At 35.1% G+C, this 23735-nt stretch overlaps 1 long non-coding RNA gene across 3 annotated transcripts; it reads left to right on the top strand.

Moving 5' to 3' along the window:
* The first annotated feature begins 424 nt into the window (after nt 1-424).
* LOC125690700 (uncharacterized) lies at nt 425-22310 on the top strand. 3 transcript variants are annotated; one of them, XR_007375750.1, is made up of 3 exons: nt 425-459; nt 21831-21995; nt 22178-22310. It is a non-coding gene; the product is annotated as an uncharacterized LOC125690700 (long non-coding RNA). The 3 variants fall into 3 exon arrangements; XR_007375748.1 differs by lacking the exon at nt 22178-22310 and having other exon boundaries at nt 21831-22133; XR_007375749.1 differs by lacking the exon at nt 22178-22310 and having other exon boundaries at nt 428-459; nt 21797-22133.
* Nucleotides 22311-23735: the final 1425 nt, after the last annotated feature.

Raw genomic sequence — 23735 nt, 5'->3', positions numbered from 1 at the left:
TTTCTTTGGTTGGAATCCTCGTCTTGGAGTAAGAGGCTCTTGATAAGTGCAGTGCTGTGAGATGAGTGGTTTTCTTTGGGGTCAGTAGATGGTTTCTATGACATGCTTATATAAATTTCCTATATATAATCTCATACATTCTGTATACAGTTAAATAGGTATAGATAGACAATGTATAATATAAAATATAGAGATTATAGATATACACATAAATCCATATTTTCAGTATTGTGGGAAGTGTATGGGAACTGCTGAATCATGGCCTGAACCTCTGACTGATCACCTGAGGTGAACAATGAGTCAGCCTTGGGAGCACAGGTGAAGGCAATTCACCTGTGCTGCTGGAAGGAGTGGAACTTGGCTCCACCTCTCCTACACCCATTTAAGAGCTGACTACCAGTGGGGAAGGATCTTCTGGAGATCCCTCCTTTGGAGTTTTACAGCGAGCCCAGGACAAGGGTAAGTGCTCTATCTATTCTTTCTTTGGTGTAATAACCTGGTTAGCTAAACTCTCTTATATTTCACAATTGTAACATCTGTATATTCATGGATTATGCAGGGAAGATATGCTAAAAAATATCCTTAATGATTTAAATTCAAAGAATAAGAAATGCAGCACAGTCCATCTTATTGTAGCAGCCTTTTAGGAATGTTTCTTGATAGCAGCAAATGGAATAGCTAGGATTTATTTCAAGTACGCTGCCTGTCAAGTTCTTCAAATTTAGACCAGAAAACTACTTGTGTAACTATCCCCACATCTGTGCTACAAATACATATGCATGCACACAACTAAAAATTCCTCAGTATTTCAGTGATCCCTGAAAATGTCTGAAAAAATATGCTGATGACAAACAAACTTCTCATGTTTTGGATAAACATAGCTGTACAAATACTTTAAGGAATATTTGACATGCTGACTGCTTGAATTAAAGCTAAGATGGAAAGGAGCTGACTAGGTACTCATGGGAGCAGAGCACTCAATATTTTAACTTTTCATACTCCTTTCTAAGTAAATCTTTACAAGAAGCTTTGTGTAGATAGTTGTTATAAGGGTGTGTGATAGTGCTTTACTCTTGCAAATATAGTTACACCATTTCCATGAATGCTAGCAATTGCGCTTAGAATTTCTTATACTTATTTAAATTCATGGTCTCCCTTGTGTTTTGAATTTTAAAAAAGTCCTTAAGAAGACATGTATGTGTGTGTGTATGTATATGTACAAATATATTATCTCAACTGAGATTGTGATTAAAAAAAATATGCAATAATTTGTTTATAAAAGTTACCTGGCAATTTTCCTTCCTCCAGTTGCACTGAAGGGAGTCATGAGGGAAAGTATACTTTTCTATTTTCAAGTTCTAAAGTTTCATCAAGTTTGAGTCCATTTCAAATAATGTTGAAAGCATGTGTTCCTGCCTCTTCATCATTTTCTGAATGAAATCCTTCAGTTTTTCAAATAAAGGCCTTGTTTCTTCAAATTCTTTATTTTGCCTAAACTTACAGTGTTGTCACTTGAATGTTGTGTCTCTCATCTTATCTGATTTGTCTATTGATTTATTGATCAATCCATCCTGCCAATGTAAATTAATGAAGTCTTCAATGGAATAATACTGGTTTTCAACAGCTGAGTTTTTTTTTTTTTTTTTTTTTTGGCATTCCGTATTTAGTAAGCATTAAGTATTAATTTCTGTCTGGTGATGCTTCAGAACATTTTGTACTTTCAGAGGTATGCCTGAACACTTTGCTTAATGATTGTATTCCTTTTGATCAAGCTATGTTTTTGTTGTTTGTTTGTTTGTTATTTTTAATTTTTTTATTTTTAATTTTTTTATTTTTAATTTTTTTATTTTTAATTTTTTTATTTTTAATTTTTTTATTTTTAATTTTTTTATTTTTAATTTTTTTATTTTTAATTTTTTCCAAAAAGGCCATAAGAAGAATGATTTCTGTTGTGGCTTATATCTCAAACTTTGGAGATTGCATAGCTGTGTACTTTCTTCTGCTGGTTAAGAGATTGTGATTGGTTGAAAGCAAATGCAGAATGGGACAATCACTAAGCTACAAATCATGATTTTTAGTAATAATATGTAGGGATGCCTCAAAATAATAGCTGGAAAAGTCAGTAGCAAAGGGCCAATATGTGAAGTGTTTCAAAACAATATATATAAGGCATCTTGTAAATAAGAACTAAATTAAAAGTGCAGGTGGAGAAAGTAATGGAATATAGGTCAGGGATGATTCTACAGAAGCCAGAGAATACCTGATGCATGTACGAGAGGCTCTGTAATTTCCACGAACAGTTTCATCCTTTAAGGCCAGAACGGAAAAAAACTGGAGTTGAAAGTGCAAGTAACACTAAGTGGTTTGGACACTGTTTGCATTTCAACAAGGTAAAGCAAGGGTGATGTGTGTATGCAGTCAGTGGTTTAGAAGCACAACAATAAGAAGTCTAGAAAGTGTAACTTGTTCAATACTATTTCTCCTCTTCTTTCTAATCAGAACTTCACAAATATAAAAGGTACCCAAAGTGTAATAGGTGTTTTCAAACAGCTGACCTAGTGCTCTGTAAAACAAGTTGTTATAGGATGGTGTCATTCATCTGGAATGATAATGCTCCTCAGAATTTCCAAAGTCTTTTCCTCAAAGCTGTTGTTGCCTTCTGTTAGCTATGACAGATGTGGGTGTTATTTACTCTCCAGTTTTTAGGTGCTCAAGGTCTGTGCTGGAATCTAGACCTGATGCTAATTATGGATTACTGTGTTAACAGCATCTTCTTATTTCAAAGGACAGCATCAGTCAGGGCATTATGTACATCCACTACACTCAGCACCAGTTTGACCAAATATGTCCTACTTTATACATTCACCATTTCGGTAGTTCCAGTTTAAGTTCTACTAAGTGTTTATTACTATTTATTACTTGCATTTTCCTTTCTGATTGACATTTGTTCAACATACATGGGTTTTTGAGTTTGTTTGTTTGTTTTTATATAGAAGACAGTATGACAGTTTCTACAATAATGAAAAATAATGATAAAATTTTCTGGGACAGTTCTTGAACCTTCTTTGCATGGGGAAACTAATGTGGAAGTATACCATTTGCCAACAGGAACAATGAATTAGAGTAATGGCATCAGAAGAAGTCACAGGAGGTTATGCTACTGTGCTTCAAAGGTTGACTTGATTCTAAAAATGCCTACATAAAAACTGTAAATATGTGTACTCCTTGGTTAATTTATGTTCAGCTAGAAACATTTGTTAATTTTGAATGCATTATTCACCACAAATAATTCCCATCACCACTCTTCTGTTGCAGAAAAGTCATTTGAACAAAATAACTTTTATTTCTTCTAATTAAGTTTTATTTAATGTCTGTGTTCAAGCAGTGGTGAATTTACTTTTCCCCCACCTGAGAAATATTTTTTTATTTGAAATTCATGTTTTCTATTTTTCTTCTCTCCCCCTTCAGTTCTGATCTATGCCCATTGTTTCTTTTGGAACTCATTATTTTAATGCTTTACTAGTTCCCAGTCCTGATAATTTGATAAGCACACTTAAAACTGTTCAAAATTGATCAACAGTGTAACTCTGATTAACACTTGAAAGTTCAATCATTGATTGTAACCTAAGCCTCTTCAATTACAGTGACAACGCTTCATGTTGTCAATCAAGTCTTTGTCTAGTACAAAGGTCTTAATTTAATTTTGAATGTCCTTTATTTAGGCATTTTTTCTGTCCAGTCTACTACTTCTTCTGTCTTTGTCATGGAGCTGAATTGCTATGGGAATATCACAGATATGTTCATAACAAAATATTAATCCTGTCTTTTTTGTAAGCAGAGTGTTCTTGTACCTCCCATATTTAGAGAGAGCAAAATATGCTTCCTATTAAATAATCTTAATAAGGGCCTTTGGCAGAGACATGAAACACAACTTGTGGCAAAATGAGAAACATTACAGTGAGGAGAAAAAAATGGCACAAGTCAGTTCTGAGTTTTCCACAATGGGTTTCTTTTGAATGTCTAGTGGAGCACAGTACATTCTTATACTTTATATACACCCTTTTTCAATGTACAGCAACAGTTTCTGAGAGAATGTCTGTTTAAAGTTAGCTTAAAAATAGACTTCCTCTTCCTTATTTGAGTCAGTAACAATGCTTTCAGTACATATGTACATGCTCATTAAACTTGCTGACATGTTTTTGACAAAGTAGATGTTTGTTATGTTTTTGACTCAGTATGACAGTGCTGGAATGAAACCTACCATTAATAATCAAATATTCTTTTTTCAAAGTTAGGAAAAAGATTGATCCCTTACCAATTCATGCATCAAATATTACCACTATAGACAGCAACAAGGATATACTAAATAGTCACTGGATTTTTCTCCTCACCATTCTTAAATACTAAGTCTCTAAACTCTTATTTAATATTCATAGGTTTCTGAGTTCAAATTGCAGCATAAGTAATATCTATAAAAAACCATGGCAACAATTCCCATTCTCTTCCATTACATCCAAATTTGAAGTAGTGAGAAATCACTTTACAAAAAAAAAAAAAAACAAACATTGTTACAGGATGTTAACAACTTGCTCTCCAATGCTTCTCCCTCCTTTCATACAACCTGAGAGCAAGAAATATTGTGTTTTCCTGTTAAATACAAAAGAAAGATAAAAGGTGTCATGTAGAGAGTGGAAATGCATCATCAGCAATAGAAAACACGTGAACAAAATAATTCCTAAACTTACGGAGTAGAGTGTAAATCTTCCTCTTCTCATATGCCTCCCTAAGCTTTTTCTATCCTCGTTACATTTTCACTATTTTTACTTGTAGCCATGCTACAGAAACTCACTATCTGAACTTGATGTACATTGTTTCATCACTTTATATGCTCATCTCTGTAGTTCTTCTGGTTGAAACAATTTATTAACAAAGAGAAGTCATAGCACAAAAAAAGATGGTAATCCAACTGTTCTGTGTGTAGTTTCAATTTCTTGACAGCTTCTGAGCAGTACTCTGCTCCCTAACAGTGTATCTAATTTCAAGGAAGGCAGCTGGAGTCACAAAGTACCCAGCTTTGTGTCTCAGAGGAGGGGTGTTTATCAGTAGGGAATGAAGTGCAGTGCAAATTCTGAGCCTGAAACAACAATCAATCAATGATCTTCTATATAGTCATTTCAAATATTCCGTTTATCTTGATGGCTGAGGATCCATTGAAAAGATTTGCTGCCAATGCATCTATATAGCCTCATCTCTTTGGTTTCAAAATTCATTTATTTTTCTGTTCAACAAAATATGAAAACAGCTTTTAAGATCAAAGGCTTTGTTTAGATTTGATTCATCAGGACCGACTTCCTAAATGACCAGTTTAGAGCAGACAGAAAACTGTATTTTTTTCCTTTTCATTTTTCATGTTTAGGTCTATCTTGCAGTATTTGTGCCAAATCAGAGTACAACGTTCCCTCCTCTTAGCTAGAGTCTCTAGGTACTACTGTCATGTTTAGAATGATATCGATAAGCATGACATCAAACTTGTATTTGTGCTCACATTGTTCTATTTGTAAGAGCAGAATAAGTGGCCTAGAAAAAACTAATGTGCTTTTTTTTCCCCTCCATACTAAATGTTATTTATTACTGCTTAATCTATCTGGTTAGTCCCAAAATGAGTGTTTTCCATCCATGCTAAATCAGAATCCACATGCAAAGGTCCCAGCTTTGTGTACTGGAATGTGTGAACATAATCATCACCTCTCATTTTACAGCTGAGAACCCTCTTGAAATACACTGTGTCAACATTTGTAAGCTTCTTCAAAATGGATAAAAATGAAGTACATCACTAATTGTGTCCTACAGTTGTTTGAATCGCAGCATAATTACACACATTCCTTTATGTGTGCCAGGTAAAACATGATGCCTTCTTATACACTCCAGGAAATGCAACTTGAAATGATTTTTTTCTTTCTTCTTTTCCTTTCTTTCTCTCTTTCTTTGTGATGCACCGGTAGATATCTAAATCACAGAAACAGAAATCATCATTAGGCAATAGATTACTACAGTTGCCTAAAATGCATTTTTTATTTTCTACATCAAAGATATGCAGGTAATAAATTATCAGTGCACTAGCATTACCAATAGATAATTTGTCATACCTACTGAGGGAGGTTATCTTGAATGTTGAACTCCACATAAAGGTAATTAAACTTACTCTCCTTTATATTTTGAAAGTTTATCCGGAGCCTTGTTGTGTGTCTCAGAAGTGCAAACAAACAATTCACAAAGAAAGAGAGAGTAAGAATTAAGGAATTTAACATCCATCATTATACAGGACTACAGGATACAAAGTTTGAAATAAAAGATGGTTGGATAAAATGAAGTTCCTAAGCCACTAATTTAGTTACATAAATAATGACTTTATTGAAAACAAACAACAACAAAAAAAAATCCCCACACTTTGGTCTTAGTTGTCTGTGTTTAGAGGATGGCACTTCTGCGCTAGATGCACACACCTTGTATAAGCTCATGCACTGCACAAGGCTGTGTAGAGATTCTGTTTTCTAGAGAGCTAACACAGCCTAAAGCCTACTTGGCAAACAAGAGCCTCCTTTTTTCAATCCATGTGCTGTGTGGTGAGTTACAAAGGAAAGAGAGTTCTTCCTTTGTCTGCTGCTTTGGAATGAACAAAGGGTGAGGGTTATCCAGAGGGGCTGGACAGATTCTATTTCATGCACGTTGTCCAAACTTCCCTTAAAAGAGCTCTTTTGGGTGCTCTGGGTTAGGCAAGGCAATCAGATGAAAGTGGAGGACAACAGTAGCCCACAACATAAAGCAACAGATCAGGTTCAAACCACTAGGCTGTGATCAGATCAATACTATGCCCTCCTGTGCCTGCTCCCTTCTGTAATAGTCCTTATACAGAAAGGAAACCAAGAGAACAAAAAAAAAACAAAAAAAAAACCCACAAAACAAAAACAGGAATGGAAGGAATAGAAAATGTGAGAAGTTTCTCTGTGTGAAGAAAGATTGAAAATCTCAGGTAAGAGAGAAAACAGGCTATCTCCATTGGTGATAGAATAAGGAACAGTATGTAATATGCAGAAAATAGAGATCAGATGTTTTCATTAACCATTTCTCAGGGCAGCAGCTTACACTATTATTATTTCTGAAACAGTTTCAGGCCTGCTCGTCTCCTGGTACTATGTAGCAGGGGATGTTATATGAATGCAGTTACAAGTACTGTGTGCAGTGTGCAAATCTGAAATCTTTTTGTGCATTTTTATTCTATCCTGAAGATACTGCTTACTTTAATCTCACAACAGTGCACGCTGATGCTAAAAATGCTTTGAATGCAGATGTAGCACAGGAATGATTTTGCAGATCAACTTTCTTTATAATCTGAGGTTTATGCTCTGGGGTTATTGCTGGGTGACTTAATTGCAGCCTTTCAATACCTAAAGGAAGCCTACAAGTAGGACAGGGATCAACTCTTCAAAAGGGTTGGTAACTACAGGACAAGTGGAAATGGTTTTAAGTTGGGGGGGGGGGGGGGATATTTAGGTTGGATGTCAGGGGGAAGTTCTTTACAGAAAGAGTGGTGAGGTGCTGGAACAGGCTGCCTGGAGAGGTTGTGGATGTCCTGTCCCTGGAGGTGTTCAAGGCCAGGCTGGATGGGCCCCTGGGCAGCCTTGGTCTAGTATTAAATGTGGAGGTTGGTGGCCCTATGTGTGGCAGGGGGTTGGAGATTCATGATCCTTGAGGTCCCTTCCAACCCCGCCATTCTGTGATTCTTGATTCTGAATCTTACTTTAAGTGAACTGATACTATCTGTGGACTGAAACTTTGGTAATTTATGTAGTTTGTAAATTGATGGTTTAGATAACTAAGTGTACTTGGCTGTTAGGAAACTACAAGAGAAGAGCAATTTGCATTTTTATGCTAATTTTTTTCTTTCTTGAAATGAAATGCTGATGTTTTAGAAAGGTTGTTAAGGTGATGGCTAAGATGCAGATAAATTAAACCCCAGTCAGTCATACATGTGTCTTCTCATTGTAGGAGTCTCTAATTTTTATTTCTCTCTAGGAAAAACGCCTACCGTGTAGTAGGCCTTGTGATGGTCTTAGAGACTCACAGTTACTTGTGTTTCTCGAAACTTGATTTTGGGGTTTGAAATTGTTGAGGCAAATGAGAATCAAAGCCACTTTGAAATCACATTTGTGATTACTGAATAAAAGAAATCTGCTACACAGCTGTGTATTTGAATATAGAAAATGCACATTGACTTGTTGTAAGAAATAAGATACATCAAGACCATTGTTACCGTGCATTATGATAGTTTAACATAAATTATGAATGAGAAGGGATTGAGATGCAGCTATGCATTCAAAATCCGGCTTCGGTACAGCTTTTTTTCCACAACTGTAAACAAAATAAAAAATCATTATATGCTGAAGATGCTGAAATGGCCAATGTTTTTTGGCTTTGGGCATATTACAGTTATGGAGCACCATAGGCAACAAATACTAAGGTGAAACACAGAACACACCAGATACTTTCTCATTAGACTGATTTGGCTGCCTGAAATCCTAACTTTGAAAATGACTTCCTTTCCCTCAGGTAACATTTTTTTTTTCCTGTGATTTCTTCTCCTTTGGTAGTCAATTCTGGGGGCAGGACAGCCTGGGTCTTGCAGGGTCTAGCGCTAGAGGACTGAGGCAACTTAGGAAGTTGGTGTCTTCTGAGGCAGCTGGCCGACCCACCAACAGGGTGATGTGATTTTTTCCTTCTTCAGCTCTCCTGCACTGTTCCCACAGTATTTGTTTTGATGTTCAATACCAGACTCAGGGATTTATACCATCCTCAGAATTTCTTTCCTTGAAGTTTCCTTGAAGGCTGAAGAACAATTGACAGCTTTAACTGATTATGGGGTCCAATTTGTCTTGTTTCAAGTATCACCATGAAGTAACTCTATAGTTCTGGAATTGCTACTTCACCAGTGAGTCTTACTGTTCATCAGCCTCTAGTCAGTCTAACTAGCATATGGTGGCCTTCTATCAGTACATAAGTTTTGGGTAAATTCTTAAGATGTCTTGAACTTCTTGATTTGTTGGATATCAGTGAATTAAGTTTTAATCTAATTTGGAGTTGAACCTGCTTTGGGTTAGATGCTGATCCAAGTCATCAGTACAAGCAATGTATACTTTAATCCTATTGTATGAGCAGTGGCTGTTGCCTATGTGGAACCATGTGGTACAATTAAGAGATGATGAGATACGTGTGGTCATTTGCTGATGGCATAGTGGATTTTTCTTGGATATTTCTAACTTTGATGAGGAAATCCTGAGTAATCAGCCATATATATATATGTTTATATATATATATCAGCCATATATATATTTGTTTAATCTTGAGCTATTTCTTTAGCATTCTACCAATACCCAGTTATTTCTGATACAGTATATAAAAATCAATAGGGAATCTACAATAAAAATATAACTGCAGTGTTTTCAGTATAAGGGATATATTCAGCTGTATGCTTACTTTGCATAGTGGATCCAGCACAAAGTAAAAATCTCAGGTTTCCTTTTATGAAGATGTTGGATAGACTGAGGTTGAGATGGCTGATGGCTGGTAGCTGATTCTTACCCATACAAATTGTAGGAATCTATCAGGAGAGATGACTCTGAATTCAAATGATGAAACAAATCAGTTAGTTGAGTATGTATTTCTGAAGTCATGTTGAATGGAGAGATAATGATCATATTGGAGATAGCAGGAAATATGTTCTCATCTAACCTGTTAAAACAATGTGTGAACTTTACTTAGAAGCTGTCTGGATTGATGAAACATCTCCAGGGATGTTTTCATTTACTTTGTGTAAAAAAAACTAGTTTCTTGTTTACAATGCTTGTTTATTAAGCGGTAATATTCAGCAGTAGACAGTAATTAATAGTATTCAGGGAAAAAACCAAAAACTTACATCAGAGTGAATTTTAACTCCAGTGAACTTGCCTAGTGAGACAAGGTAAGTAATGACATTTTACTGTCCTCCTGGTTGGGTCTTATTAACAGGTCTTTTTCTTCATTTTTTGCAAAGGTAGTAAAACACAGTAGCTCTTTTTCTCTGACAGGTAGACTAAAATGAGATCTTGGTGTGACACTTTCTTCACTACAATGAAATCTCTGAGAGGTTACTGGCAGAAGCAGCGTGTCAAACTATCGAGATATTTCTGCTTGTGTGTGTTTTTTTTTTTTTTTTGCTTTTTTTTGTTTTTTTTTTTTAGTTTCCTAACTAGCAGGAGATACCTTGCACATCACAATAACAAGTCAGCAATATTTCTACTTTTGAGTTACTCTTTTTTTTTTTCTGTATATGAAAATATTAGTGCTAAGGAAATTCAGTACTGCTCTTTTCCATTGAGAAGACATCTTTCTATGCAAATGTTTCTGTGTATTTTCTTAGGATTCTCTGGGCATATATATTCAGTGAAGCCTGTTTCTATAATTTTTGAGCAATGGAATTTTATCTGCTTACAGAACTTTGAGTATCTGGTTTTCAGCTTCTCTATCCTATTAGTACACCCTGTAATGCTTTTGCATGACAGCATAGGAACATACTGAATATCTGCCAGTAAAATTTCTAGGGTAAATTCCATGGGCATTGATAATAGATTTTGACTGTACTACAGCTGACTATGGGAGAAGTTAACTGTGCAGGTCAACATCCTATGGTAAATGAGATACTATGTTGTAGATAAGACTCAATTTTACGTGAGTGTCTTTAGTTTATGTGGCTATGATAGAAAAAATTCTCCAATCCAGAAAGCAAAATTTGCCACAAGAACTTACAGAGTGCATTGTTTCCTATATCTTTGTGCTCTTCTTTCACCATCTTACTAGTTTGCATAGTCAGTGGCAATTCCCACTCACTGTTGAAGAATATGAGCAAATATGTGGAAGGTTACTAGGTAAGGGCAGTCAGGAGCACTGATGTTCTACCTCAGTGCCTGGATCCAATATCTGGCATCATAAACAGCTTGAGACGAACTGCATGAATAACATAGTTGTATCCATCCCTATAATTCACTGTGGGCCAAGACAGTGTTTCCTTGATGAATATTCAACATATCTAGTAGCTATGAAATACTTGATAGCGTTCCATTCTCTCTACCCAGTTCAGCCTTGGGATCAGCAGAAGCCCTCTGCCTGTTAATTCTTAGCTCTGCCTGTCCTCAATCATTTTTTTCCTCCTGATAATGGGAGTTGACATAGTGAAGCAAACATCCAAGACCTGTGGTCCTAGCACATGCTCTGAATGGTAATAGTAGGCTACTAACCATAAGGAGGAGACACGTAGGGAGTTACCTTTCCCAGGCTGAGCTGTGCAGAGGAAAGTCTTTTAGAAACTCTCAGCCCAGAGGCAAATAAAGGATCTGTTTCTTCCCTTGGAGCTGATAGATCCTTACATCCACTAAGAACAGATGCAGACATTTTTATTTCAATGCAAGATATTTTTAAGCATTGCAAAACATCATCCACTTATCACATGCTTTTGAACACCTTGCATCAGTCAGCTTGCTGACCTGTTTACTTATTCGTCCTGGTTAAGAATAGGGTATTATTTAGATTTAAAAGCCTCTTATAATTGCATAAATCACTAGATGGAAAATGGAAGGATGGATAAACACAAGAAATGGAAAAATTCCTAAACAAAAAAAAAAAAAAAAAGAGACATGCTTGTGTTTATACTGCTAAGAAGTAATAAAATTATCTGAAATGAAAGCTTATTTGGTAAGGAGAAGTTATAAGGCTCATTGCCTATGGACCATTAAAGATCCATCATTGGTGTTGTAAGCTCAGGTCATACAATATTTCAGAAAGACAGAATACAAGAGGGAGACAAACCCTAGTGATTTTCATTAGATGTGTATAATTAAAATAATAAAGTGAACAAATCTATTACGGTTTGCATTAGCACAGAGAAAGACTAATGGCCAAAATCAGAGATTAGTCTGAAGGATTCTAAACTGTTGTAATTTACAGCTTACATAAAATCTCCCCTGGAGATCTGATCCATCATTTATTTAGAATCCTTTTATTCTAGCTGTGTAAAGGAGTCCTTAATTCTGGATGTGAAGTGTATTGTTGGCTCTGAGTCCCCCATAATAATGCCTGTGGCACAGAAGTCAGAACAGAAATTGCTGGAGCATTACTGTGTTTCTTGTATCTCCTGTTTGCAGCATCCTGGGCTAGAAAATTGGGCTTGTGTCACTGAGCAATCTCAATGGGTACATTTGCCCTGTGGCTCATCCAAAGGGATATTTGTGCTATATGTCACTCTTGGAGATGATGAAAAAATAAATGCTGAAGTAAAATTTAAATTATATTTAGTAGAAAGTGAAATGATAAGTACCTACCAAGAGAATAAAATTGGAATGGAAGAGATGTGGCCTCTACATCGCATCTTGGATTCAGGACATTATTAGTATTGTTTTATGTAAGATCAAAAAGCACCTGACATTTCCCAGTGGACTGAAATAAACTTGAGTAAAATATGAAGGACTCAGAAATGAATATCCTAGTTTATATAAATATCCAATGTTCCTGACTAATCATAGTATAAAATCACTAGGCCTGTTTACACAAGAATTAAAGTCAACAACTATGTGAGAAGTGTAAGCAACAACAGTAGAAGACATAAATAATTAAAAGAACTTGAAGATACTAAATACAATAAAAATAACTATATGCCAATAGGACTAAAATTAGACCTATATCCATGACTTTTTATGCGACAAAACTGAAAATTCACTGAAGAAAGACGAAATGAAAAAATCAGATGTGGGGATCAGAAAAGATGATGAAGATAATGATAAGGCAGACAATTGCTCGGATGTTTCCCCTGTTATTTTTGCTGGAAAGATCAGGAAAGATATTTCATCTGATGTTGTTTGTGTATGCAGTATTCTGAATGATTTTGTAGTTGGTAAGCAGTGAAATGCTTCATAGAACTATTGTCAGGATACAGCAGGTTAAAGTAACAAGATAACAGTAAAAATAAGCCAAATATTGTGAAAGTTTCCTGTTCTTTTGTATGTCATAGTAAATTAGATCTCTAATGGAGTATCACAGCAGAGTTTTATTCAAGTTTATATGTCTGGTGGATCTGATTGGAGTTTAAACTCATCATTTCCACACCAAGAAAGAATTCTAATCTGGTGGCGTTGGGGAAGGCTGAAGCTGGCTTCTCTGGTGTTTTACAGTGATTACTGTTGCAAATAAGTGTGTTTTCTGAGGAAAGGAAAGACAGATTTAGACAGTGTTTTGTCTTCATGCTGGTGCAAATGAAAAATGCATTTCCCAGAAAGCTTGCTAAGTTTGAAAGAGTGTTGAGAGCAATACTGAAAGACAGGAAGTCTTCCAGTGGAACAGAGAACATAAGGAAGAGGGGAAAAAAGTAGTGTCAGCTTGTTTTAATGATTCACATGACTGGCCCTCATGTGAACTCATGTATTGGTAGGAGGAAAAAAAAACAACAACGTTTTCTCTTACTCTCTCTACAAAAAAAAACCCTCATGAGGAAAGGTCTACTTGTGCCTACGGCTGTCTCTGTTCCTTGGGCTAATGGAGAACCACAACTGCCCTTCACCACATCAGATTTTAAATCCTAAGCATGCAAAGCACTTCCTCTATTTGCATCACCTGTGCAGTTATCTCCTCTGACAGATGATACAAATGGAGAACAAAGGCTGTTTTTTATTGCATATATTGATACAACATCTTTCATTTGGGGACTGACATTTTGTGACAGGCTGGCAATACTACAGTTCAGATGGGGTACGTGAAGTTTATGTAGAAGTAGTAAATATTTTCCAGGCACAATGTCTGAGATTGTCACAATTTAACAAACGTTTACTTGAGCAAGAGGCCAAGTGGGATATTGAACTGTGCCAAAAAACTAACTTTATGCACAACTCTAAACCTCTAGACAAAATAGTCATGTATTTTTTTTCCTGAGGCAAAGCAGAAGCAATGTATGGGTAGATTTTATTATTATTATTAAACTTTGATTTATGAATTTTAACATTAAAAAACAGCACTTTCAAGTAGATTGATCTTGAAATAAGCAAATGTGTTGTCATTTATCCATATGCTTAATGGTATGCTACTTATAATTGTAATGATTGTTTGCTGTGCATAGTTTCAAATAAAAAAATGCACAGATGTTTTTCTTATTTAAGTGCATTAAAATGCATGCAGAATGTTTAGAAATGCAAATCCTTTAAATCAACAACTTTACAAAATTAGGCTTTGTTCCAAGTTGTTGTAATAAGGCCTTTTGCATATAAATAAAAGAGTGTGTTACAGAGAGAGAGAATAAGTCATCTGCAGAACAGCATTCAAGACAACTGGAATCTGAAAAGGGTGAAAACACAGGACTTTTGTAGTACTGAGTGGTTAGCAGGTTTGGAGAAGTAATTCTCTGCAGTTATTTCTGTAGGTGATTGTATGGCAGCAGAATTATGTTGATGCATTTACCCTGCTGTAGTAGCATGGAAGGAATTTCCTCCATTAATATCTTAGTGCAAGAAGTCATATTGCATTGTTTTTATGTATGGCATTATTAGCTCAGTTAATACTATTGTGCCCCCTCTTACTCCTCTCGTTTACACTGTTATACCAGTTTCTCTTGAATTTGAGGAAAAGCAGATGTTTTCCATGGGAACAGATGTTAAACTACTGCCAACTGTTTTGAAATGATCAAACCATACACACTTGAGGACATGTAGATGATCAGCCTAGTGATAGGCTACTTACTGCTTATGGTAGAAATATTTACTCTCCTGGAAAATGCAGAAGGATACTAATGTCTCACTAAATATAAATCTCAGGTGGTTATCTCCTGAAATGAAAGGGAGATCTGAGGATGCCAATGAGAAAAGTCTTAGGAAAAATCTGAGACAAGTAAGAAATGTGAGAATTATTCTTGGTAGAGGAAGCAACAGAAAGAAGGAAGGCTACAAAGAATAGGAAATGAGTGATTTGAGGGTGGAGGTAAGGTTTTGATCACCAAATTACCTTGTTTTTATTGACCACTCCAGTTTTGTTGTATGATGTCTCATCTTTCCACGACTATAGAGGTAATGTTCTGTACAGGAAATCTAATATGTAAGTAAAATAATATTGATGAAGCCAAACTAGAGGGGAGTTTAGTCACTACGTGATGTGGAATGCTACAATGGTTCTTGTGCCAGGGGTTTTGTGGTTTGGTAGTTTAGGTGGATGAGGCACTTAGCAAGAAATATCTGCAGTTGTGTTGTGGATCAATGGGATCTTTGCTAGCTCAGCAGCCTATCTGTTAGCTGTGAAGTTGGATTTAAGAAGGTTTCATTTGATTTTTCCCTACTTTTCTCTTTTTATGGTTGAGTAACTGAAATAATGAGGACAGTTACTCAGGAGATACTAGTACAATTCCCAAGTCTCTCAGGCAGAGTAATGAATATTCTTTGCTGCTGCAAACATAAAAAGTGGAAAGACACCAGAAAAATATGCAGTGAGGAAAGGCTTACATAAAAGACTTTTTGGTAATACAAATCAGGTGAAATAGGCAGATATCTGTTTATCTGCAGCTGGCAGTTCTCTAGTCAGATTGTTTTAATCCTCCTATTCTAGCTGACAGTCATAGTAACACTGGATGTCACCATTTAGTGTCATTACAAACAACAGCACAGCAATTAGTCTTTACCTGAATATATGAAAAATAGAGCCTAGAAGAAATGCTTTCTGTCTGTTTTGGTGACTTTTTTTAAAAGTTGCTAAAACCCCTGAAGATTTAATCTCAGACGTGGTTACTGTTGTATTGCTGTTTCTGATATTTACTGCTAAAATCAGAGACAAATGCTGCAGCGTAGAACTAATATGTTAGTATGGAGATTAACAAAATATTTTTTGTAACACGTTATGGTAACTTTCCTGAGATTCAAATAGCTACAGGGGACAGAATTTCCTCTACGTTCTCCAAAGAACAGAATTATTCTGTGGAATGACTGATAAGTGTAATGATATACTGATTTTGTTAGAGCAGGTGTAGGATAGATAGGCCAGGAAGAGTGAAGACAAGAACGCAAATTTTGTTTTATATTGTGGTTTTGTTTTACCTATCTGTAATAAATTCCTATTGGTACAAATAAAAGTGACACTTATTTCTGAGCAATTGTATTTTATATCCAGTTTGCTCTCATGGGGTAAGGTTCAGAGGAATGGAAACAGATCAAAATTTTGACAGAGCAAGTCTATGTTTAAAAATAAATAAATAAATAAAAAGCATGTACCAATGAGACATCAGCTTCTTTCCTTCCCTACCTGGGCATATGCTTTTCCAGTGGGATCAGTTCTTTGTTCACTGTAACAAAGTATCTGTATGTATATTTACATGCACATTTGCATGCACGTTAGAACTTAAGCTTGAGAGGTAGACATTTTTATTCAGTAAAGTTTGAGCTTTGTCTACTGTAGAAAGAGATAAAATAACATGTGAGGCCAGCGAGCAGTGACAGATGAGTACTTAACTGTGAATAAAATGCTCCAGGAATTGCAGTTGGATAAACAGCTGTACTAAGTAGTACCAAAAGATTGTTTCACTCTTATCCTGTTTGTAACAGTGGTTGGGAAAAATGTTATTAGGCAGGAAAACTTCCCTTAATATTCCTCTGCTCTGCTGAACTACATGTTATCTTCAACTATTCAGTATTTATAAATGACGTTCTTCTTGAGTCTTGAATCTGTAAGATGCAGGGTGTCTTGCAATACAGACAATTTTTTGCCATACAGTTTCATGAGAAATTTCCTCCTAGTGTTGGATTTGAGCTTGGCTTCTACCTTCTTCTTGATTCTTGTCCAGTGAGAGCTGGACTCTAGTGCCATTCTCCTTGCAACCTCTAATTGAAAAGGATCTCTTTCGTATTGTCCTCTCTTGTTTCTTGCCTGGTTGAGTCCCAGTTCAATTCTTCCTCATGCACCTTGTAGCCTTTATGCGCTTTGTAGCCCTTCTGTGAACCTCTCAATTTTAGTCTTATGAGTGGATGTATAGATCAAATATTCCTCTTCTGCTATCTGGTTTCTTGGAGTTTTATTGTCAGTGTTAAACTGTGTTTTGCTTCTCCTGGCATCTCCTCTAAGTGACAGTCTGGCATTTCCTATGGAACTATTTTCTATTCTTCATGAGTCAGACAATTTCCATGGCTTTGTTTATAAGCTGTACAGTCTTATGTAAAACTTGGGGCTTTTCTTACTTTTCAGTTCACTTTTAACTTTCTTGTCGTTATAGACCAGCAACCTAATTCACTTACGGTTTAAATGAAATCCACCCTTCCTCTTAGGCTTCCTTTTACTCCAGAAGACCTTTAAGTTTCATTGTAATATTTTATGGGAAATGGACTATGATATGAAATATGTTTGTATAAACCATTCTCTGAAAATATGTAAACAAAAAGCACGGTAAATGTTTTAAAATGCAGCAGGGAATAGAATAGAAATAGAATAGAAATTTGATTTTGTTGTTGTTGTTCAGATATTTTTATTTCAGAATTAGATGATTAATCTATCCTTTATGTAACTCGACCAGGGAATGGTTGAGACAGATTTTACATAGGAGTTACTGACAGTACCTGAGACTTCAATTCTCTCCAGAAAAATCTGAGAATTAGATGAGAAAATTCACTGTAGCCTTCAATGCTATTTTCATAAGTCTTGCTTGTAAGAAAATTTTTTAAAAAAGTTAAATAATAACCCTACCTTTCGAAGAACTATACTTTCTGACTATTAAAAGAAGTAGTTCAATTACAAGCAGTTCTGCAGTAGAATATATTGATTTTTTTTTTTTTAATTTGCTTTTTATGTAACACATATAACAACATTTTCACTCTGAATAGCCTTTATTTTTAATGGGAGAAGTCTCTTTCATGCAAGTTAGTGGAAGGCCTTTTTAGATACCAGTTTCCCAGTCTGATGGTGAGCTAAAATGTAAAGAAAATGTGGTATAAATATTGTGCTTACTTACTGCTCTCCATGATAACAATACTTTCTTGATCAATGAACTCACAAAAATATACTGGCTTTTTATCTGTCAGAAATTAATGGTGAATCTTTTGACTTTTAAAAAAACAAGCTTATAGTGAACCAGGTTTAAACATTTATTTCACATCAACAAGGTTGCTTACTTGAATTATTTTCATTGTCTAAGTTGGTGTCAGGAAACTCGTCCCCTGAGGCTATAGCTGATGGGGGGGGGGGAAAAAGTCTCTTCTAGGTTTATGACTTAGATTAGGAATTTAACATTGACTGATTTGCCCACTGAAGGATACTTCTCTCGTCTACAGCTGGAGTGGAGTGGCTGCTGAGGTTGGGAGTATAAAAACAGTAATGATAAATTGCAGTAGTTTTTTTGACTGAGTTTTATGAGATTTTTGAAGTGTTGTCATTTTTCCTTTATTCTGTATGCGTACAAATAATGACAACATTTTGAACAGAAGATATGACAGAATGTGGAAAGTGAATTTATGAAAAAAGCTTTTGTATGTCAAATGAGTGCTTCTTAGTGTGGAAATCAATCACTGAGAGATAATAAACAAGAAAATAAATAACAAGTCTTTTTTCTTTTCAAAAGAAAATTGCAATTAAACTAAATAATCTTTGGTTTTATTATAGAATTACAATTAAAAAATCTTTCTAAAAAATTTATATTAGGTTAGATTTCTAAATATCTCTCTATACTAATACATTCTAATTTCTTTTTAACTGCTATCTGCTCTTTCTTGTCTGAAGGATCTTTGCCTCAATGCTCAATGTGTTTTATTGTTCTTGCCTATTCAGGCATCCAGAAGGACTGTTGCTAGGATAAATGATGAATGCTCTCCACTCTTTTTTTTTTTTTTTTTTTTTTTTTGTGAGAGAATATAAAGTAATGTAAGTGTATAAATGAAAAGCAACACATGTATAAGTGCTCCTTATGTCTCATGGTGACGCTTCTACAGGAAACAAATGAGACACTACAAATGTAAGTTGCAACATAAGGTACATGTAAATTCTGAACAAAGATAATGCCTAAAGTGATAATACAGAATCAAATGTATAGAATTTCTATCCTGTTTAAGTATTTATTGAGACTGCAACTTCTTACTTTTGTCCCATTATGCTACAACTTTTTTTTCCCAAATGGCAAATTATGAATATTTGTAAATGATACAATACAGCCCTAATTTTAAGTACTACAAAACCAAGTAAATAATTTGTCTGAGAATCTGATACATTACCTTAAGTGATGCAATTTGTTTCTCTCTAATTCTAATTTATCCTTTGATGTCAAGAGTTCTTTGACAGAATCAAGTTCCATCTCACAATTTTTATTTTTTTTTTTAAACTAAGAAAACTTAGAGATAGGAATTCTCAAATGTGTAATTTAAGTACATTGCAATTCTTTTTATATGATTAATCAACAGAATCACAGAATCAGATGTTGGAAAGGACCTCTGGTGACTTCTAATTCAACCCCCCTGCTAAAGCATGTAAAACTTTTACTACAAATCTTAGAAATCACAGTTAAAAAATATTGTACTTCTGATTATATGTTGTCTCTTCTTAAAAAAAAATAGACAATTAAAAAAAAAAAAAGGAACTTATCACTCTTTTCCTTTGATTTTCTTACATTTGATATCTAGTAGGAATATATATCACAGGATGAATAGCGCAGCCATAATAGACTTTTTATTATCAAATTCACTTGCCAGTCTTTCTCCGCTGTAATTTCCCCAAAATTTCTCTAGGTAAATTAAGAGGTTCCACTACTTGATGAAATGATAAATTTAATAATTGTGTATTTTCTGTTATTCCGAAGTATACAAAATGATTTTTTTGGTTACTCCAGGCCATAAGATCTGAAATCCTTATAGCATTACATGCTTTTTGATGAAATAAATCTTGTCTTTCAACAGTAGTCATTTGGCACTGGGAGATAAGCCAAAATAAAAATAATCAGATGCCATGGCAAAATTACTTAAATTAAAGCACTGTTCTTGAATTAAACTCATCTACATGTCTAGTGCCAGAATGCTATTTCTTTTGTATATAATAAGTATTGACTGTCCATACAAAAAAAGCATTCTTCAAAACATATTTTATTCTAATCTGTCATCTTAAAAATATTATCTGTACAAACATTAATGATGAAAGGTTTTTTTTATCCTTTATTAATATATATTAAGTGTAACATTAAGCTTAACAGCATGTATTTTCTTGACTGTCTGTTGCTCTAATTTTGAACACCTAATTGAATTATATGTCACCTGTGTTGCATGTACTCTTAGCTTTGGTATATATAAAGCAAAAATATTATCTTAAACTTCTTAGTGTACCCAATCTGTCAGAATTGAAATTACCACACATAACAGTTCTCAGGTCCCAGAGAGTGTGATGTACAGGTATCTCATCCTTACCATCCTATAGTATTCAAACCTCTTAATTTGTTGTTGCAACTTGTCTATGTTCAGAACTGCTAATGAGCCAAAGCACAGTACTGTCAGGTATATATATAAAGGTGTTTTAGAAATTCTGTGAAATAGAGGGCTGATTTATAATCCCTTTATGGGCAGTCCACATTAGAAAGGGTACGTGAAATATTCAGTGGTTAAACTGAACAAAATGGGGGGGGGGGGGGGGGGGGGGAAAGGATACTTGATATAAGCTGTATTCAAATGAAGATGAACTTTCACTGAGTTAGAACTATTGACTTTTGATTCCATCAGGATATCATGTTAACCAAGACCTGGATGTGTGGTAAATAACCAAGTCCTGCTTGAGTTTTATCTGTTATGGACGTTGAACAGATGTTTCTCCTGTTTCCAGCTGATAGACCAGAACCCATCAGTTGATAGGTAGTCCTACTTCTTCTGAAACATCTTGGAGAGTCTAGGTGGCAGAGGAGATAAAAAAGAAAATAGAGAAACTGTAATGCACAAGCTATTTAATCCTCAGAGTGTTGTTAGGCAGGTTTTCTTAGACTCTGTTTCGCCTCTGGCAAAAAGATAACTCAAAATCTCCATCAATGACAAATGGGTAGAAGTCCACAGATTGCGATACAGCTCAGATCCCATAAACAGGAAATCCTTATTATTCTGGACTCAATAGGTTAAAATACTTCAAAGATCACAGATATATTAAAACCTAAAGTATATTGTCATGTGTAGAGTGCTACAGTAACATGTCTGTATGAGTGCAAGTCTCTGAGTAAGACTGATCACCATTTATTAGCTCAGTGTCCTACTCTCTTGTCCTATACAAGTGCAAAAGTACAGTATTTCATGAGCATCCAAGAATCAACATGCACTTAAGATGCTGTGTTATCTATGTCTGTTACAGAACAATTTTACAACTCAGAAGCTTTGATACATTTTTAAAAAGCTACCTGCACTCTAACAGATATGCCTCCCTTCTACTTCTTCTGTCAAATGTATATGGCAAATAATATTAGTGCAACCTTTGCCTTCCATAGTTTAACTCAGAATATTTATGAAAATGTCACTTTTTTTCTAGTATGTAGTTCTATAAAAAGTATATCTAACATTTAAAGAAAAGTAAATATTCTTTGGATGTTGTTGCCCACTTCTGAACAAACTGGGCATTGAATGCCCATGTATGGTAAGACAGTCACATAGATGCACTATTAGTAAAACTTTTGACAAAGAAAGTATTAAAAGTGAATAAGGCTTGAAAGAATTTGCTTTAGCATTTACACTGCACTGCACATCTCTAGTTTTCAGTGAATGAGCTATACTTGTGCTTTCCAGAAGAGAAATTGAATCAACACGTGGAGTTGCTTCTATGAAGATCATAGATGGATAAACTGCCTTGGCAACCAGATTTTCATCCATTTCATTTAAGTTCTCTGTGGTCACTTGAAGTTTTGTGCAGAATCAGAGTCAAACTCCTACTTTTGAATCTGCTGAAGAAAGGTGTGCTTATGGTTCTTTATTTGAAGAGCGTATGGATGTGATATGATTAAGTTTCATTAGTAGCAACAATGTGAAGAGACTGATTAAATGTATGTGATTCTGTGAGACCAGTGAGAATAAAAGATATAATGAAGATGATATTGAATTAGAAAAATATTCCTTATTCTCTCTCCTTGCCGCAGATATTTCCCCAGAGAAACTACTTGTCTTGTTCCTTATAATGAACTGGTAATGTCACCAGTGAAAACTTCAGTTTGAGTCTGACGTGAAATGAAAGATGGGAAATAAATATTTCTGTTTGGAAATAAAGAAGAAGAAAAGGGTAATCAATCAATTATTTGCATAAATAAAATGTTTTGTTTTGCCATGCTGAAGATTCTAATACACTTGGGATATACTGTTTTTGAATGGGCAGGTGACACAAGAAAGCCAAAGGTGAACTAGTTTAATACATAATTTTGCCTCTTAGAGTAAACACTAAACATATTAGGCAGAAAATTTATGTGAAAAGAAAAAGGTGATTCCACCAGGTCTTGCAATATACCTTATTATTTCCTTTAGGTCACCAAGGTATCTGTCATTGTTACCACTGACAGTTACTTGGAACACAAAAGGGCTGAAGGGATAAACATAGTCAACTTTCCAAAGTAACGTAATGGTCAGCTCTCCACAGATTTTCTTCTTTTGTGATTATTTTGTGTCTATGGCAATCACATCGTTTACACGAAACGTCGATTTGCATTTCTGCCTCTAAGCACTTGTTTTTATCCTGATAGCAGTACCTAATAATATTGTGCAAGAGATCCTAGATTTAGGAGGCTATTTTGCACACCTAAAAAGCATTTCTTTTTATTCTGCATTTGTAGGAGGGAAGGGAGAAGAAGCATTGTTTCACAATATATTTTACATTAAACCTTTGACATTTTACTGCTCTAGTAATGCCATATATTCTCAAATGCCTAATGAATGTTCATTAAAACTATATGCTTTTTTCCAGAGAAACCCTTTTATCTTACTAAACAATTCTTCATCTCGTTTCTGGGCATAGGAGGTCTTGTCAGATTGATGAAAGAAGCACCAATGATGGATGATAGAAATGCCACTCCATAATTGTTTGCATCTTTCTTTTCCCATTAAATGAAAGAAAAGACTCATGCAAAGATTTGAGTGCAGCTGCAACTGCCACATGTGATACATGTCAAAACTGATAAGTTGACAGTTTTACCAATCCTTCTAAAAATTTGGACAGAACAGCTAGGGAAAGGCTCTGTTTTCTTATGAATTATCATCACACTTGTGATGTAAAATGCATTAACTCTCATCTCTTTTATTGATATTTAAGCTAAGGACAGTGTCAGAAGATACTGCTTAGCTTTTTACCTTCAGAAGTCACTGCTTTTCTGACTACCACACTTTAAGTTAATTTGCTTGAATATGCATTCTAGAGTATTCAGTCGTTTTCCACTTTTTTTTTTGTTGTTGTTGTTGCACTAGGGGCAATAACTGAATGTTGTCAGTTAACATGTTCTTCCTTTCTTCCCCAAGCATTTTGCCACATGGCTGAGATGAATCCCCTCTCTGTGATGAACAGTTCCAGCCATTAGATAGGTAGCTGGTAAATTCTGAAGTGTTAGTGGCTCTACTGTGCTCTGCCATGTGCTCTGCTTGAGGAAGGTTTGCTGACTGTGAGTTCTATTGGTTAGTGAGGTTTTGCACGGAGTTCATTAACAAGGATGATGC

Source organism: Lagopus muta, chromosome 3, assembly GCF_023343835.1.
Source record: "Lagopus muta isolate bLagMut1 chromosome 3, bLagMut1 primary, whole genome shotgun sequence".
Classification (NCBI taxonomy): domain Eukaryota; kingdom Metazoa; phylum Chordata; class Aves; order Galliformes; family Phasianidae; genus Lagopus; species Lagopus muta.
The sequence above is the reverse complement of the archived record's forward strand: the minus strand, read 5'-3'. Positions and strand labels throughout refer to the sequence as shown.